A 7588-nucleotide genomic window follows, 5' to 3' on the forward strand; every position below is an offset into this window, starting at 1 on the left:
CCAAATGGGATGCCAGCATTGCAGGCGGAGTCTTAACCAGCTATTCCACAATGCCAGCCCCTATTTACCTGTTTGTCATCAATCCTCTCCCTACGCACAGACGTTGCAAAACCATACTACTACTCAGGGAGTTTTTCTATTCACTGTTACCTTGACAGCAGAAATAGCTTCATAAACAGAACTATTCTTCAGTAAATGGCAGATTATTAAATATATTTTTAAAATTTTGAAACTTGTGATTTGCTTTCTGTCAATTCTGAAAATACAATAGGAAAATCATTGTTTCAGGAATACATCAAATTATGACAAATGGGTTTTCTGAGAAAAATATAGACAATTGAAAAGCTTCTTTGACATGGCAAGCATCCTACATGATTGCATTATTAAAAATTTACTTCTAGATTAAACATATATTTTATACAATATTAAATTGCATACATGCAGAGTCACATTTAAAGACATTAAACACTACCAGATATAGGATACTAAGCACTTATATTACCGATTCTTGTTGAAATTCATCTTTCCCTAAGACTTAAATTTCCAAACGTACTATATGAGCAGCCAGCAGACTGGGTAAAACTGCTGCCTGCGAGGCCCGCATCCCATGTGGGTGCCAGTTCATTTCCCAGCTGCTCCACTTCTGATCCAGCTCCCTGCTAGTGGCCTGGGAGATCAGCAGAATATAGCCCAAGTGCTTGAGTCTCTGATACTCACACGGGTGAACCAGATGAAGCTCCTGGATTCTGGCTTCGGCCTGGCCCATACCTGGCTGTTGTGGTCATCTGAGGAGTGAACCAGCAGGTGGAAGATCTCTTTCTCTCACTGTCTGTGGTGTGTGTGTGTGTGTGTAACTTTCAAAATAAATAATTTTTTAAGGAAGTGTACTAGGTGAGAAATGGCCTTCAGGAGTCTGTCATCAATATTCTAAGAACTTGATGAAAGTGCACATACTGCTCTTCGCTGCATGGGTATAATTGTCCTCTAAGCACATCAGAAGAAAGAATGGAGTTTCAATGTCAAAAACACATGTAGTCCCATTTTTCAAATGCTGGCATAGCAGGCTGAAGAGTTGAAAAGGAAGTATGCTACATGAAAGGATGCTGAGTTGTGTCCATCTGCTGAGGTTTAAATAGATATAGATTTTTTTATTTATTTACGTTCTTTTTTTCCTTTCTATCGTTTGAGAGGCAGAGAGAGAGAGAGTTAAAGACAGATAACAGGCCAGCGCCGTGGCTCAATAGGCTAATCCTCCACCTAGCGGCGCCAGCACACTGGGTTCTAGTCCCAGTCAGGGTGCCAGATTCTTTCCCAGTTGCCCCTCTTTCAGGCCAGCTCTCTTGTGGCCTGGGAAGGCAGTGGAGGATGGCCCAAGTGCTTGGGCCCTGCACCCCATGGGAGACCAGGAGAAGCACCTGGCTCCTGCCTTTGGATCAGCGCGGTACGCCAGTCGCAGTGCGCCAGCCGTGGCGGCCATTGGAGGGCGAACCAACGGCAAAAGGAAGACCTTTCTCTCTGTCTCTCTCTCTTACTATCCACTCTGACTGTCAAAAAAAAAAAAAAAAAAAAAAAGACAGATAACGAGAATGAGCTTCCACTCACTAGTTCACTTCCCAGTTCGCCTCAATGACCAGAGCTAAGCCTGGCCAATGCCAGGAGCAGGGAATCCGAATCAATCTATACTCATATACATATACCATTTCATCCACATGGGAGAACTGGATTGATTCAAATTTTGGTTCATGAATTTGGATGTCATCTTTGCTCAAGGATCATGCTAATTGTCTCTGTCATTCCAAATTGTAGTGTATGTGTTGCCAAAGCAAACATGAGAAATAAATGCTAACACTATCACTGCCACCTGTCAGGATCTGCATTAGCAGAAACCTGGAGTCAGGACCCAAGGCCATGGATGGAATCCAGATACTGTAATGAGGATCTCAGGTACAGAAACTGGATCTTACCACTGGGCCAAATGACTATCTTAAATGAATTTTTTAGTTGCTGTTCCTTGTAATACGTTTTGCCCTTAACACATCATTTCAATGATCTTTCTTTGACCAGTTATCCTGTTTTATTTTCTTTAGTTGTAAAAAGTCTGTATAGCATGGGGCTGGCACCATGGCACGCTAGGTTAATCCTCTGCATGCGGAGCTGGCATCCCATATGGGTGCCAGTTCTAGTCCCTGTTGCTCCTCTTCCAGTCCAGCTCTCTGCTGTGGTCTGGGATAGCAGTGGAGGATGGCCCAAGTGCTTGGGCCCCTGCACCCATGTGGGAGACCCAGAAGAAGTTCCTGGCTCCTGGCTCCTGGCTTCGGATTGGCATAGCTCCAGCTGTTGCGGTCATTTGGAGAGTGAACCAATGGAAGGAAGACCTTTCTCTCTGTCTCTCTCTCAAACTGTCTGTAAACTCTACCTGCCAAATAAAAAAAATTCTTTAAAGCTAATGAGAAGAAAACAGAGAAATTAGATTCATCTGAAAATATTAGTGAGTGGACGTGATCATTATTATTCCAAAGTATAATGTTGACACAAAAGTAACACAAAGTAATGATTGTTATTCTTTTTTTAATATTTATTTATTTATTTGAAAGTTAGTGATACAGAGAGAGGAGAGAGAGAGCTCTTTCATCTGCTAGTTCACTCACCAAATGGCCAGGGCTTTAGTCCAATCTGAAGCAAGGAGCCAGGAGCTTCTTGTGGGTCTCGCATGTGGGTGCAGTGGTCCAGGCACCTGGACCATCTTCTGTTGCTTTTCCCAGGCTCATTATCAAAGAACTTCATCAGAAGTGAAGCAACCTGAGTAAATAATTCTTTAAAAAGAAGCAGCAGCAGCATAAGTGGGGCAGCCTGGACTTGAACCAATGCGCATATGGGATGCTAGCACTGCAGGTCAAGGTTTAACCTGCTATGCCACAGTGCTGGCCCAATAATTATTATATATTAAGTAATAACTATGTGCTGGCCATTTTAATAGGCACACTATTTATAAACTCTCTTTATCCCTTCTATTCCTTCTATATTTCCCATTTGTCCATGGGAACGCTGGCAATCGAAGAACAATGAAACTGCGATTGGATTACTAGGTTGCCTGACTAGAGAAACTCATACTTTGTATGTGACCTTTATGTATTCCTTCCTTTTTAGTAATCTTATATTTTATTACTATTTGAAATATATGCAATCCATATGAACACACAGAGAGGATTGTCTTAGAATTATTTTATATAAAAGTAAAATTTTAAATGAGGAATTTTATGTTCTAAAATTTATAGGTAAGCACAGTAATCCCACATTTCTTTTCACTAGTTTTAAAAAACAAAATTATCTTTATATTGTAACCTAATTACCCTCTTAAGAAATTTATTGTTGGAATATTTTCAGCACATACATAGAAGGAAAATGAAGCAGTTGAAATTACAGGCATACAGTGATTACCCAAAGTCTTAGGGCTGAAAAATGAAGCTTAATACCACTTAAGCTGTCACTAAGTCAGAGTTATGAGTATACTCAGGTGAAATTCTTGATAATTGCTTATAATTTTTGTGTTTGCAAAACAATTTCCTAGGCAGATGTTTCTGCATTGTACTAAATGTTCCTGCCTCCATCAAGTGTTGAACATTTTTCCTGGTTTATGCTCCAATGCATTAATCATTTCCAGTCTTTCAAGATGATTACCTGGTAACATTAACATACAAATGTACAGTGATCACTATGCTATTATGAATTCCTTACACTAAGCACACTTGAAAAAAAATCAAATTTGTCTTTGTTACTTGGTATGGTGCCTTGTTCAGAAAATGAATTTATCACAAATTCACTGGCCTTGAAAATTAAGTATTAATTGAGATTTGGCTATTAGAAAATTATCTCAGAAAAACATCATTTAACATGTAATTCTTTTAAATTTGGGACATTATAAATGAGGTCATTGGCTCATATGCTTGTTTATGCCAATGGCATAAGCTTGCATCACTCCAATTTCCAAGATCAGAGAATGCTTATCCAATCTCCCTTGTCAAATTTTATTTTAAATAATATTTGTATAGAATATTAACTATTTTCCAGAAAATTATCCAAAGTACAGGTCCCTTATAAATTTTTAAAATTATTTCTATATTTATTTTTGTAGCCATCAAAAAGAGAATTATCCTCTCACACTCTAAAAGAAGTATGTAGAGGGTTGGAAATATGCTTCTTCGAGATGAATGGAAAGGAATATAGATTAGTTCTCTGATATTTTGGAATATGAATGCATCTTTTCAGGGCCCAAATAAATTCAGATATCTGTGCCTGTTATAGTCTATGAACATAATTTAGGGATGTCTCCTTAACACTCAATACATAGTTTAAGGACCTAACCCAGACTGTAACCATTTGGTCTTCCTGAGTCAGAGTAATGAACTATAAAAGTGGCTATATCTAATTCTATATGATACATAAAGAGCAAACTGTTGCAAAGGAAGTGACATCAAATATCCCTTAATTTTATGTTACATACATTTCCAAAACTCGTGAAATGAGGGCTTTTTGTAGGAGTACTGTGAAATGCAGGGAGTTTTACCTCCCATCATTGACAGTTTCTACCACGGGGTTGCCTGCTACACATCAGGGTGCTCTGGGAGGTTACGTACCAGAAAGTGAAGGGTGGGGTTGGATGCTCTCCAATGCCTGCAAACCTCATCTACTGCCCTGGTAGATTGGGACAATTCCTGTCCAGCAACCAACCAATGCTCTCACTCAAGTTCTGCTTTCTTGCAGCTGATGAAGGTTTGAGTGCCATTTGAGCAGAAATTAGCTTGTAATACAGATGCTCTTCGACTTATCATGGGATTACTTGCCATAAACTCATGGTAAGTTGAGAAAGTCAGGGGCAAGCGCTGTGGCATAGCGGGTACAGCCGCTGCCTCCAGTGCCGGCATCCCATACGGTTTGAGACCTGGCTGCTCCTCTTCCTATCTAGCTCTCTGCTGTGGCCTGGGAAAGCAGTGGAAGATGGCCCAAGTCTTTGGGCCCCTGCACCCATGGGGGAGACCTGGAAGAAGCTCCTGGCTCCTGGCTTCCGATTGGGGTAGTTCTGGCTGTTGCAGCCAACTGGGGAGTGAACCAGCGGATGGAAGAACTTTCTCTCTCTCTCTCTCTCTCTCTCTCTCTCCCTCTCCCTCTCTTTTTCTCTCTGTAACTCTTTCAAATGAATAAATCTTAAAAAAAGGAAAAAGTCATAATTAAGAGACACATTTAATATAGCTGCTGCACATGCTAGCTTAGCAACAAGGTAGCTGCAGAGTATCAGTTGTTCCTCCACATAGTTAAAAGACTGATGGAGAGCTGCAGCTCAGTGCCATTGCTTAGCAGCTTGAGAGAACACTGCACTACATATTGCTAGACTGGGGAAAGATCACAATTCATAATTCAAAGTAGAGTTTTTACCAAATGCTTATAGATTTGACACCATTGCAAAGTGAAAAGATTAAAATTCAAACTATTGTAAGTCTTAGATTGTCTGCATATGCATTATTCAATTCCTATACTTATGATATAATCTATTTATATTAATATTCCACCAATGACTATGGCATGTCAAAACTCCTTTTCTCTAAAAAGCTAGTTTTCTACAATTGAAAACCTTGGTTCTTGAGATTTAATAACTATTAATGTTTTTAAAAATACATCTACAAAAAAAAGGTGAAACTAATTGAATTGTCATCTAAAAATTGCATTCAGTTTCAATTTCTTTGAAATTTTATGTAATAGAAATAAGAAGGACCCCATAAAAATGTAGGATTTAGCTTCATGATAAAATTACAAGAATTCACTGAACATGATTCATTCATTTAATGAATAATTTAAGCAGTTGTTTTCTGTAATTGTTTTAGTGAATAATACAAAAACATCAAGTCCTTATCAGAATTATCTTTCAGAAAGAAAAAAAATTAACAGCATAAATAAATAACCTGTAGTATGACAGTCATAAATGGAACAAAGAAAAGCCATGGAGGGATGAGAATGGGGAAAGAAATTTTTTTTTTTTAATTGGGGGGGGCATAGATTTCTATTAAGAATGAAGTCATTGCTTAAAGAGACATTTCACCTCAAGGGAGAACAGGAAAAGCCACATCTAGGTGAATTATCTAGGTAAAGGCAATATGTAGTCATGTGTCTTAAGCATCTAGGCTCCTATTTACAAATGCCATAAACTGAATGATTCAAAAACAATATGCATTTATTTCTAAAGTTCTGGAGATGTGGGAGTCCAGATTAAGGATCGATTTAACAATGGACGCTTTGTCTGGTGAGGCCTGGATTCTTCATAGGTATCACCTCCTTGTGGGCCTCCTGGGGGTCTCTTCTAAGAAGGCCTTCATCCCATTCCATCCACCAGGACTGTGCATGCAGATGCTGGATCCAGTGTAGACCCAGCCTAGTTCCAACAAGGCAAGTGAAGGCTATGCTGGAGTTAGGCACTGGCAGGTGCAGGCCTGGAGCAGCAGAATGCAAACATAATCTCATCTAGATCCAATGAGTAACCTCTGCTTTTGTATTTAAAGGAACTTTGCCTCCCTTCTTGGCAAACTAAAATGTTTAGTGCATTATGAAAAGCTTGAGAAGATGTGAGTTCACCAAAATCTACATATAATGCAAACATATAAAGTGAATTTGCATAAACATTCAAAACAAGATATAGTGAGGCTGGTCTTGATATTAATCAACTTTTTTTTTTTTAACTTTTATTTAATGAATATAAATTTCCAAAGTACAGAATATGGATTACAATGGCTTCCCCCCCATAACGTCCCTCCCACCCGCAACCCTCCCCTTATCCACTCCCTATCCCCTTCCATTCACATCATGATTCATTTTCTATTCTCTGTATATACAGAAGATCAGTTTAGCATACATTAAGTAAAGATTTCAACAGTTTGCTCCCACACATAAACATAAAGTGAAAAATACTGTTTGAGTAGGCTAATCCTCCGCCTTGCAGCGCCGGCACACCGGGTTCTAGTCCCGGTCGGGGCGCCGGATTCTGTCCCGGTTGCCCCTCTTCCAGGCCAGCTCTCTGCTGTGGCCAGGGAGTGCAGTGGAGGATGGCCCAAGCACTTGGGCCCTGCACCCCATGGGAGACCAGGAGAAGTGCCTGGTTCCTGCCTTTGGATCAGCGCGGTGCACTGGCCGCAGCACGCCAGCCGTGGAGGCCATTGGAGGGTGAACCAACGGCAAAAGGAAGACCTTTCTCTCTGTCTCTCTCTCTCACTATCCACTCCACCTGTCCAAAAAAAAAAAAAAAATGAATCAACTTTTAAAAATATTTACAATCAAAATGGGAAACTATTAAGGAATATATAAAATATTAACCTTCAAAAATAATATTATCAAAAATTTTAAAGCCTAATCAATGATTATTTATTTTGGAAAATTCATTATTCTTTGCTATTTGTTAGAGTGCAATACTTTAATTTTAATTTTATTTGTATAAGTCCATTTTTCTGTTTTAAAATATCAGAAAAAATAAATTAAAAAATGACATTAAGGAAACTGAATGCAGTAAACCAAGATAGCCAATTAAAAGAAAAAAGAAAATGTTTAA

At 39.2% G+C, this 7588-nt stretch overlaps 1 non-coding gene across 1 annotated transcript; it reads right to left on the reverse strand.

Annotated features, from left to right (window-relative positions):
• Nucleotides 1-1724: 1724 nt before the first annotated feature.
• LOC127483335 (U6 spliceosomal RNA) lies at nucleotides 1725-1828 on the reverse strand. Its single transcript, XR_007909530.1, has one exon. It is a non-coding gene; the product is annotated as a U6 spliceosomal RNA (small nuclear RNA).
• Between the last annotated feature and the right edge of the window lie 5760 nt (nucleotides 1829-7588).

The sequence above is a fragment of the Oryctolagus cuniculus genome, chromosome 8, assembly GCF_964237555.1.
Source record: "Oryctolagus cuniculus chromosome 8, mOryCun1.1, whole genome shotgun sequence".
Lineage (NCBI taxonomy): Eukaryota > Metazoa > Chordata > Mammalia > Lagomorpha > Leporidae > Oryctolagus > Oryctolagus cuniculus.